General features: G+C 40.1%; 1 long non-coding RNA gene across 2 annotated transcripts; it reads left to right on the forward strand.

Annotated features, from left to right (window-relative positions):
• Positions 1 to 2,026: 2,026 nt before the first annotated feature.
• Positions 2,027 to 3,970, forward strand: LOC121910415. Of its 2 annotated transcripts, none has more exons than XR_006099668.1 (5): positions 2,027 to 2,739; positions 2,863 to 2,993; positions 3,119 to 3,248; positions 3,396 to 3,530; positions 3,807 to 3,970. It is a non-coding gene; the product is annotated as an uncharacterized LOC121910415 (long non-coding RNA). The 2 variants fall into 2 exon arrangements; XR_006099667.1 differs by having other exon boundaries at positions 2,863 to 2,980.
• Positions 3,971 to 10,575: the final 6,605 nt, after the last annotated feature.

Raw genomic sequence — 10,575 nt, forward strand, 5'->3', positions numbered from 1 at the left:
AATACAATAAAACAAATATAAACTAATAGAATTTGTGTTTTAAAGCAATCTTTACCTGTTCCTCGGTCTTGAAACACAGAAACGTTGGTGGAATAACAAAGGACATTTACTCAAGTGTTGTACTTTGTACAACATTTACTTTACTCAAGTATGCATAGCCCTCCTAGATTCTCCCCCAGCTCTTCCTCTAGCCAGCGTCCTCCAGTGCCAGAGGGTGAACTCTGGACTTGTGTGGTGCTTGATGATGCAAATAAGATCATCCTGAGAAAGCTGCCGACAGCAAACTCCCCCCTGAGGACGGAGGCACCCAGTCAACCTGGTAAATCTTGTCCCCCTGTGAGACGTCCGGCAGGCACCAGCACCCGCCTGATCAGCACTGGCCCCCAGCCAAAGTGGGTGAAGAACCTGAAGGCCATTCTTAAGGAGAGAAACAGGCAGCGTGGCAACACAGGACGCAAGAGAGCTGCTGGACAACCGGAGGGTGCCCCTCCAGCAAAGCGAGCTTTTAAACGTTAATTTTAAAAATGAATTTGAACTTGAGTTTCTTTTACTTTACGTGTTGTGACGTGTTGTGACGTGAAGTGCTGTGAAGTGACATGAGGTGACTTGATGTGATGTGACGTGAAGTGATGTAATGTGAAGTAACGTGAAGTGACGTGATTTGATGTGATGTGACGTGATGTGAAGTAAAGTGACGTGAAGTGATGTGACGTGCCGTGAAGTGACGTGACGTGACGTGATGTGATGTGACATGAAGTGATGTGCCGTGAAGTGACATGACGTGACGTGAAGTGAAGTGATGTGACGTGACGTGAAGTGACATGAAGTGACTTGATGTGATGTGACGTGAAGTGAAGTGATGTGATGTGACGTGAAGTGACATGACGTGAAGTGATGTGATGTGACCTGAAGTGATGTGATGTGACGTGAAGTGATGTGATGTGAAGTGATGTGACGTGAAGTGACGTGACGTGAAGTGATGTGACATGACGTGAAGTGATGTGACATGACGTGAAGTGATGTGATGTGACAGTGACAAGGAACCCAGTGAAGTGGTACAACCTGGGGAAAACAAAGAGAAAAAGTACTAATGGAAGTAGCAGTGGCATTACGGCCTCCCTGTAACTCTCCTGACTACCAGGAAGAAACAAAGGCCAAAAAGTACAAATGCATTAAGTGAAGTGATGTGACGTGAAGTGACGTGACGTGAAGTGATGTGACATGAAGTGACTTGATGTGATGTGACGTGAAGTGACGTGACGTGAAGTGATGTGATGTGACGTGAAGTGACATGACGTGAAGTGATGTGATGTGACGTGAAGTGATGTGATGTGAAGTGACGTGACGTGACGTGATGTGATGTGACGTGACGTGACGTGACGTGACGTGACGTGACGTGACGTGATGTGACGTGAAGTGATGTGATGTGAAGTGATGTGCCGTGAAGTGACATGACGTGACGTGACGTGATGTGATGTGATGTGACGTGACGTGAAGTGACATGAAGTGACTTGATGTGATGTGACGTGAAGTGACGTGACGTGACGTGACGTGATGTGATGTGAAGTGAAGTGACATGACGTGAAGTGATGTGATGTGACGTGAAGTGATGTGATGTGAAGTGATGTGACGTGAAGTGATGTGACGTGAAGTGATGTGACGTGAAGTGACGTGAAGTGATGTGACATGACGTGAAGTGATGTGATGTGACGTGAAGTGATGTGACGTGAAGTGATGTGACGTGAAGTGACGTGACATGAAGTGACATGAAGTGACTTGATGTGATGTGAAGTGAAGTGACGTGACGTGACGTGACGTGACGTGACGTGATGTGATGTGACGTGACGTGATGTGATGTGAAGTGATGTGCCGTGAAGTGACATGACGTGACGTGACGTGATGTGATGTGACGTGACGTGAAGTGACATGAAGTGACTTGATGTGATGTGACGTGAAGTGACGTGACGTGACGTGAAGTGATGTGATGTGACGTGAAGTGATGTGATGTGAAGTGATGTGACGTGAAGTGACGTGACGTGAAGTGATGTGACATGACGTGAAGTGATGTGATGTACACGTGAAGTGATGTGATGTGACAGTGACAAGGAACCCAGTGAAGTGGTACAACCTGGGGAAAACAAAGAGAAAAAGTACTAATGGAAGTAGCAGTGGCATTACGGCCTCCCTGTAACTCTCCTGACTACCAGGAAGAAACAAAGGCCAAAAAGTACAAATGCATTAAGTAAGATTAATCCTCCTCATGGTGGAATCTACCTGGAGTCAACATGTAAGAGCGTCACCTTCTCAGGGCAGCATTTGACCTGATTGTTTCACTGAGAGGCAGAACTGGCCAGTGTTTAATATAGAATATGAAAAGTTGAGTTTGACAGCTAGAGAATTTATACTTTTTTACTTTTATGCTGTTGACCTAGAACAGGAGGAGATAAATTTTGCATAGGATTCTTTCTGGTTGTTTGTTTTCTCTGTGATTGTTTTTCAGTGCTGTCTTTGGATGAAAAGGCCTCAGTAGGAAACATAAGATGGCGGACAGCCCCAGGATGACCAAACAGATGAGAGAGAGCCCCCAAGTCAAATGAAGATGAGGGAACAGAACCTTGATGAGGCAGGAGATGAAGAAAAGTTGCCCCTTGGAAAAAGAAAACTCTGCAGATGAAAGCAGAGATGAATGAACGCAGGCCAAGAAGAGAAAACATGATGAACAACCCAGGAAGTGATGAGGTAAGCAAAGTCTTTTTATTGGACATTGAAGAATACATAAGTGTAGAGTGCCGCTGTCTGAGAAAATAGTTATTTATCTCAGATAATGACAAGTGAATCTGTCTTTTTGTTGTTGCTCTTCAGTGCTTCCTTTGGGTGACTCCAAGACCCCAAATGACAAAAAAAGACCCCAGAGGAACCCAAGTATGCAAACAAAGATGGGGGACGTAATGAAGAGAGAAGAGATGAGGGACAGCTCTGGGTAACTCGAACAAGTAAAATGGCTCCAAAGATACTTTATGTTCACAGAAATGTATAGTACTGTCCTGTGAGGAAATGCAATTATTTATCCCAGAATCAATGAAAGGTTTATTTGTGGGTTGTTTTTTTTCAATTCAAGATTCTCCTTGACTCCAAATGATAAAAAAGATCCAGAAGGAGCCCAAAGAAACAATCTCAAGATGCAAACAGAGATAAGGGAGCAGACCAGAGAGAGATGAAGCTATGTCTTTATATTGACGAAAAGCAAGGTACAGCATAATAGTAATATATTTGTTTTATATTTTAGTAATATGTTGGCAATAGTTATAGGATAACCTCCCTCAAGATACTAAATTTGTATATAGTACTGCTGTCTGGGTCTAATAAGTTTATCTGTGTTTTATTTTATTTCACAGTGCGAGATAGAGCTAAAAGGACATGACCAAGGATGACAGTAGAGATGAGAATCAGCCCCAGTATGAGACGAGATGACAAACAGCACCAGATGGCTCTATACTGCACATACTGCACTGCACTCTTTGTTTATTTAAGTGAGTACTGTTGTCTGAAAATGCAGTTATTTAAGATAAAAATGTAGGTGCAGGCCATGTTCGTGTTTATCATTGTTTTAAACAGAAAAAACTACTGTCATGTAATATTGTAGTACATGTCATGGACTGTAGTAGATACAGCCCTAAAATATGCTTCCATGCAAAAGTTCAGGGAAATGGTATGACATTCTGACACGTACATAAATATCAGACTGCACCATCTCCATGTGTCCATTTAACCTTTGTATTTTTTGTTTGTTTGTTTGTTTGTTTCAGCCACCTGCAAACAGCTGACGGAGGACCTGAACACTCCATTTAAAGATACTAGGGGTGAGATGGCAGAGAAGACTCGGGGCAGTGCCACTCACACAGAGGGAGATTTCCTCAATAATTTAGCTTGATGAAAGAGTGCAAAAACTGTCCTTAAATAAAAAGTCAAAACACATAAGAAATAATCTCAGTGTGTTTTTTTCTTAAATGTCTTATGCAGGCAAATTATATAAACCTAAAAATAAGATCCTTTCAAAAACATTGGGTGCTCTCAAGAAAGTGTAACTGTAAAAGTCTAAGATTTGCATCTTTTATAAACAGAAAAAAACTTGAATTTAAGTTGCAATCAGAGCTGAAGATACATACAAGTAGAACTTTTTCAATTACAATGTCCTTTCAGGTAGACATCAGTGTGCATGCATCTTTCATAAATCAAGCCTGAACGCTATGAATTGCCTGTTTTTGCAGCCCTTTAGACTATAAATGAGATAAGAGGTAAATTGTAAGTGAGGATGTTACAGACTGCTTGCAGCAAGCCTGTTTGTATGGAAACATTAGAGATGTGAGGACAGGCAATTTATCAAAGACAGGCATCTCTCAATTATACACCTGCTGCACTCTATTACATTGTCTTCAACACAACGCTAGCTGTTACTGTACCTGTCACTCAATCTGTCCCACTGTCTATGATACAAGATAGTTTTAATAAATCAACCTGAAGTAATAGATTCAAGTCATCAAAGGACAGTGTTGCCTTGACAAATTAAAATGCCATATTGCTTTAAATTAATGTTTTCTAACAATCAAATGTCTAACCAAATCAATAGCTCTTTCATGCCTTCTTTCATTCTAGTGTAATTTAATTAATAATTTCCTACACTCTTAATTTTTGTTTTTGCATGTAAAAAAAACAAGTATTGCCATTTTCATAAATGAAGACAAAAATAGTTCACAAGATCTTCCACTAGAGGGAGCTGGTTGTACATATGTGCAGTTCTGAATATGCTTTCCATTTGGTTCTTTATCTTCATGCATGTTCTGTGGTGTAATCAGCTCTGGTGTCAAAATGGAAAGGGTTATATTATATTATACAGGATAAATCTTAAGGATAACAGGTTGATATACATATTTTCACTGCTACTTCAACAGTAGTACTAATTGCGTAATTTATGTTCATTTTTTTACTTTGAGAACTACTAGATACATGAAAAACAAAAAGCCTTTTGGGATTAATCTGTTTTTTTCAGATTAGTTACTTGAATGCACACTGCTGAAGTTCCTTTTTGTAAAACTAGCAAGAACCATGATGAAAGAAAATCTTTATGGACGATAATTTACACAACATGTTAACAACGCCCATTTAATTATTCCCAGACATTCCCATATAAAGACATATGGGCTTAAAGCATATGGTCATGGTATACACAGTTATCATTAAGTCATTACTGTGAGCATTATCACCACACTGTTTTGCACAGTCCATATTTTAACAAGATCACTCAGTGCACTGTGAATGTACAAAAAAAGGGCAGGGGGGACATAATATCCTCAATTTTGAGATTCAATATCACTAAATACATTACAAAGAAATTAAGATATTTCTATCTCTGTAAAATTATCTGCAAAATAGGACCGGAAGAGGCTTACACAAATGTTTCTGGCTCTGGGCTGGTATAATCAACATGTCAATAGTTTTAAGAAGTTAAAAGTTTAAATGTAACATCATGAGTGGTGCAAATGAAGTGCAATACTGTGCATTGGTTTGGATACAGCACCTGTTATTTCCACTTGGAAATGCTATGAAGTGACATACAACTGAAACCTCAATGTTATCATGTGATTCAAAAAAGGATAACTGCATATTAAAGAATTCCTCTTCTGATTCGCCCATCAAGACATGGCTGCCATAACTCACAAAGTTATCTGTCTGCCTCTGAAGAAATATTTGGCCCAGACGTATAGATGGTCCTCATCCTGTGAGCTCAGCGAGTCACGTTGCTGTAACACCATATCTCCTCACTGTCCTGGTTTCATTCTGTCGAAGTATTATATAATTTCAAACTAGAACGGCAGGGTGACCTCCAGCAACTAGTTTAGTGAGACAGAGAGATAAGAAAAGGGACAGGAGAGAAAGAGATACAGGCTGAGCAAGAATGATAACAGAAATAGCATCGCTGTCCTTGGGAGATGACTCAAAAAGTGGTGGGGGGATATAAATATATTTTTAGTAGGTCACACTGACCGGAGAATAACCCACTGGGTACTGGGTACTAAACTAAACTTTCTTCTTTGTTGGTCAAATACAGCTTCAGTAGACTGTGGAAATTGGGGGACCAACATGACATTACATAGCTGGAGAATGATGATGTTTTGAAATGACTCGCATAATTCACATCTGTCACGTGACGAACACAGACCCACATAATCTGCTGTTTTTATCACATTTACAGTGCAGTCTCATAAAAGATTGAGTTTCAGTCAGTCAGCTCAGTTAACTTCAGTCATCAATATCCCTGTCATTGCAGTGGCTGATTTATACAAAGACGGGAAAGAAAAGAGGGGAGCTGTCAAATGCAGAAAAGTGAGAACATTTTCTGCCTTTTTGCGCAGTGTTTTGTAGATTCCTGGACACAGAATGGTTGATTTATAAAACGGATTTATAATGGGTTTTCCATATAAGCCAATGCTGAACAAAAAAGCAGCTAGATCTGATAATCTCTTGGGAAAATAATAGCAAACTAAAGGCCTGCTAATTTCCACACAAGAATAAATACATTTTAAGATTTATCCATACATAAAGACCCACAAAACAACTTTTCTTTTAAACACTTTCGAGCTTCACTGTGAGACTAATGAAAAGTGAAGCTTCTCTGTGTGAGCAAAGAAAGATGTCTATGCCTGGCCAAATTTGGAAGAACAACTGTTATCAGAGCATCAGAAATGTTGCTCATAAGGAGACAAACCCAGCAGGGCAGCCTTATAGAGAGAAGTACATGAGCAAAAATATTGTAGCATGTAAGGATGAATTATGAACTTTGAAATAGGGTTTAAATCTTAATCTACACTGTGGTAATAACTACATCTTTGAAGTACAATAAACTGAGGAGGAACTGCAGACTCACTGTATGTTAGAGATTGTGATTAGCACGTCAATGTGCCTTCTTCTTACATCCTTTAAACTTACACAGTTCCAGTCAAAAGTCTGGACACACTTTCACATTCAGTGTGTCCAAATTTTTGACTGGTACTGTATTCTTTGTTTATTGCATTCAGCAGCAAAGTTGGCATAATGCTGTACGAATCAGCACCAGGATATGTGTTCCAGACTACAGAGACCTGTTTGAGCAAACTATCATTGTGTTTCTTTCAGCTTGTGTCTGTTCCTGCCTCAGACAACTTTATTAAAGGGCAGCTGCAGAGACCCCTCCATTACCCGGGATTGGAGTCATATGATTCAGCTTTAAGGTTGGGGATATCAGTCACACACACACACACACATTGTGCTGGGAAAAAGAAGAATAGAGATCATGTCCAACCATCTGTGAAGCTATACAGTCACACCAACTTTACCAAACACAAGCCCCCAACTCCACCCTGGTCACTGCACACACCAATGGTGACCCCACCCGCCCAGGTCCCGTCTATAGTGAGCAGACAGAGGGGGGTTTAGCTCAAACTGCTGCAATCTGCAGAAAGCACTGTGCTGGACACACTCTGGCAGCCAGTGGCAGCCTTATATCCTGCGCTCAGCTCTTTCCCTTTGTCACGGTGGATTGTGGATGAGCTCTCTGCTGGGGTGTGGGTCTGGGAGCAGGGGTGGGGACTGGGGCCGGGGGCGTAAACAGGTTGTGTGTGCTATCAATGCTGACACACATGCACACAGCTCAAATGAGTGATTTTTGAAGCCCCAGGGCTTTTTTTTTAGCCTTAAATGCTACTGTATGGCATCTGGGCAGGGAGTCTGGTGTGTTTTACACTTTATCCTCCGGGAAGTAAAATGTTAATCCACCTGAACTCAAATTTTTCTGATTTTAAAAAGGAGAGCTTGTAACATAGCCAATGTAAGGTTATAATAATGACTATAAAGAGCCTTGTATCTGTGCTTCAGTGGCTGTCAACAGTAAGACAGTTAGATATACAAAATATGATATATAAATTAAAATAATTATCAGCAATGGGTGAATGAGCAAAATACAAGATTAAAGTATGTTAAATATCAAAGCCTGTCTACCAATGACTTACTAAAAATAAACAGTGGAGTGTTGTCAGCATAGCAATAAATTGATTTCTTATGCTATATAATAGTAGCGGGTGCTTTTCAATCAATGTATGGATTTATGATGGTTTAAGTTGAGCGATGTCATCTGATATGGATGGGTCAAGTGAGTGAATACAATGATGGAGAGGTGAAGGTCAGCACGTATGTGGTGTTTCTACAAATTTGAATAAATCTTTCACAGGAACAGAACTGGCAAATGTTTTCTACAATAGGCCTTCATCCGTGCTAACTATATGTAGGAGAAAGGCTTGTTACATATAGAGTGCTGAAACTGCATTGAATCAATCTATAAAACATGTAGTTGTATGATAGTACAAAATGAGTCTGTAATGTCCCTTTAAACAAAGTCCGACGACTTCAATTAACATCATATCTTTAAAACTGTTTTTCAGGCTTTGGCATATTTCACTGTGTTTTGGTTACTAATCAGGGTACTTTCATTTAGACCAGTGTTCTCTTTCTCAGGAACATCCTGGTCACAAATTCACACATGGAAGCTCCCCAGTACAACCTCAGTCTTATCTGCTGGCAACTGAGCGGTGCCGCTGGAGCAGCTGGTGATTAAGGATCTCGCTCAAAGGCATCTCAACAGTGGTAATGACCTCAGGTTGATCTCAAACCTCATTTCTCTAGGCCACCACTTGAAAAAAACGTTTCCATCTATATTAAAATAACTATGAATACACCATTATGGGAGCATATATTGTGTATAACCCCTTAAATATTTTAAAATATTTTAAAGTACAGTAGCAATCAGACTCATGGCATACCTTTGGGTTTATGTTGTCAAGCTTAGACAATACATTTTCTTTCAAAGAGTGAAATTGTGTGTTAAATCTGGCTGATATAGCTTCCAACCTCATATTCTGTTTCAAATCCTGCAAATAACAATTCTGATCCAAACTAAAATCATTGTGCTTCTGTGTAAACAATTTGTAACAATTTTCTCATTTCTTATAAGATTTATCGTTTCCTCTGTCTTCCTATCCTTTGAGTTTGACTCAAGTACTCTTTGACTACAAGACCCCATTTTAAACCAATGGAGACTTGTCTCACCTTAGTTCAACTGTCCATCAAGCCCACTGTAATAGGTCTGTTGAGTCAGGATTGTAGCGCAATACAAACGTTTCAGCAGCTGAAATATATTGATAGTTCAAATCAATATCAACCAGTTATACTAAAGCTGCAGTTAAAGGAACCGGCCCACTTGGAAAGCTTCACACATAATACATTCACAGCAAAAATGCAAAACACTGCAACCACACTAACAACACAGCAGAGCATTTTCATTACCACTAACTGTGTATAATGAGTAGCGTGCTATTTTCCAAACTGCTCAGCCCTCCCTAACAGACCCATCATCACATAAAGCCCTCACCACTACCACTTTGTTGGTTCAGCTACACCCACACTCACAGATACCCACCCTATAGAGAGACTGACACAGTGCAGACAGAGAACACAAATACCCAAAAATAATGTAGGTGTTGGAGTTTTCTTTAGTGTCTGTCTAGAGGCCACCAACAAGAGTTTGTCCCGCTTTGGAGTCTCTGACTGGATCCTTTCGAACTCAACTGTAATAACCATCAAATCACTGCTCTGCTCATTACTATACTGTGTGATGAAAAGAAAAAAAAAAAAACACAGGGGAAAACACTTATCCCAGTCTTGAGACTCTCTTGCATGAGAATCCTTCAGGACTTTATGAATAACCCAGTTCCTTATGACTTGCTTGATGTCATACACCAGCCAGGTGCTGCATACCCTCTCAGGAATAATTTAGTGCAGCAGCAGTTCTCAGAGATGAAATGGTAAAGTGATGGGAGGAAAACCTGAAAAAAGGACACCAAGGTTGTGGTGTTTATGGGTTTTTAATTCTTAAAAATAATTTTTGAGTCAATAAGTAGGGCTGATATAAGTGAGATGTTTTAATGGATTACTATAATGTAATTCTGCAATATAATGTGTGAATATTGTTGCATATATTTGCAGTACTGTATTTTATTTATGAGTGTAATGTATGTTAATGACATTGAAGAGGTTAACCAAAGTAAAAGACATCATCCTATTGATTCCCTTATTACTAAATCCTAGAGGAGATTATTGTGTCAGTCCAGTTGGAGATTTTGAGGCTTTGAGGACCAGTGAGATGCTCAAAAGTGGCTGCAACTCAATGTGGACTGGTGGTGCATTCAATCTAAATTATACTAGTTTTTCTATGCTGACATTTGTAGAATATCCTGATTAAATGCATCACCAGATTGAAAGGCTACACATCATTTTCAAAAGTCTTTCTTGAAATGACATGTGAAGGCTTTCAGTTTTAGCACCAGGGACAGCACCAGACACAGGGACTGAGCATCTGCTTCTCCCAGGGTTATTGTTGAGAATACTGAATATGTGCACACGGTGTTTCCCATGTGACTGTGAAGGGTTCAGCATCCACCCACCCGCACACCCACCCACAATCCCCCCCACCACCACCATCACCACCAC

This window comes from Thunnus maccoyii, chromosome 13, assembly GCF_910596095.1.
Source record: "Thunnus maccoyii chromosome 13, fThuMac1.1, whole genome shotgun sequence".
Classification (NCBI taxonomy): domain Eukaryota; kingdom Metazoa; phylum Chordata; class Actinopteri; order Scombriformes; family Scombridae; genus Thunnus; species Thunnus maccoyii.